The sequence below is a fragment of the Sinocyclocheilus grahami genome, unplaced genomic scaffold, assembly GCF_001515645.1.
Source record: "Sinocyclocheilus grahami isolate Dianchi unplaced genomic scaffold, SAMN03320097.WGS_v1.1 scaffold11974.1, whole genome shotgun sequence".
NCBI lineage: Eukaryota > Metazoa > Chordata > Actinopteri > Cypriniformes > Cyprinidae > Sinocyclocheilus > Sinocyclocheilus grahami.
In genome coordinates, this window is record NW_015514146.1 from 5,407 (window position 1) to 6,270 (window position 864).

At 36.7% G+C, this 864-nt stretch overlaps 1 protein-coding gene across 1 annotated transcript in view; it reads right to left on the reverse strand.

Annotated features, from left to right (window-relative positions):
- The window catches only part of LOC107578788 (synaptotagmin-2-like), a gene marked incomplete at its 3' end in the record, with an annotated part of 5,190 nt that extends 4,361 nt beyond the window's left edge, over positions 1 to 829 (reverse strand). The window contains exon 1 of the mRNA XM_016264706.1: positions 545 to 829. The remainder of the gene's footprint in view (positions 1 to 544) is intronic.
- Positions 830 to 864: the final 35 nt, after the last annotated feature.

Consider the following 864-nt stretch of genomic DNA (forward strand, 5'->3'; position numbering starts at 1 on the left):
ATCACGATTCATTTGTAAACTATTGTATTTTACAAGCTTGTAATTTACTTGCATGTAATTAAAATATAGCCTAGGTCTATAATAAAAGTACTTGGGTGACAAATCACTGCACCCCTTCATCTACACTATCACTAGCTTGGGCTTTTTATCCAAGATTATTTTTGGCATATTTTCACACGTTATGCTTCTCAGCTGATAGCCTACCTTTTTCTTTTAGCTCCACTGTAATATTTACATATCAAATGCAATCCATTTCGTGAGATTCTACATTTCTACATGAAATACACATCGCTTCCAAATAAAAGTTAATTACAATTGTGAATGCTGTGGTAAATGTAAGCAGGCTGTCATTCGTGCTCATTTTCAGCAACAGGTTACGATGGTAACACACGAACGCATTGAAATGACATATTTCACAAAACTGAAACAATTTGCCCTCATAATGTGCATATTGCTGATGTGTGTCCTGTCAGGTCTGCTAAAGTGTGATATAAAATGAAAGCTTGTCTCTGCATAGAAAAAAATAAAAAAGATTGCAACATACCTGATAAATGAATACCTCCGGATATCTTGGGTGGGGAAATACCTTACTAAATTAACATTAAGACGATGCCGGTTTGTTTTCCCAGCAGCCCTCAGCCAGACATGCTGATGTGTGTATATTGTGATAAGTATGGTACTGGTGGTTTAACCCCCTCCCCATCAGCTTTAAGCTCAAGTGCTTTCAAATCATTAAAGCACCACTAATCTCTCTCCCCCTCCCCATCACATCTGTTATGCAGTTAGAGGGTTTCTCCATAAATTCACATAAACCACGCCTCTGCCTTTAATTCAGGTATGTTACTGTACTAAAAAAAAAAAAAA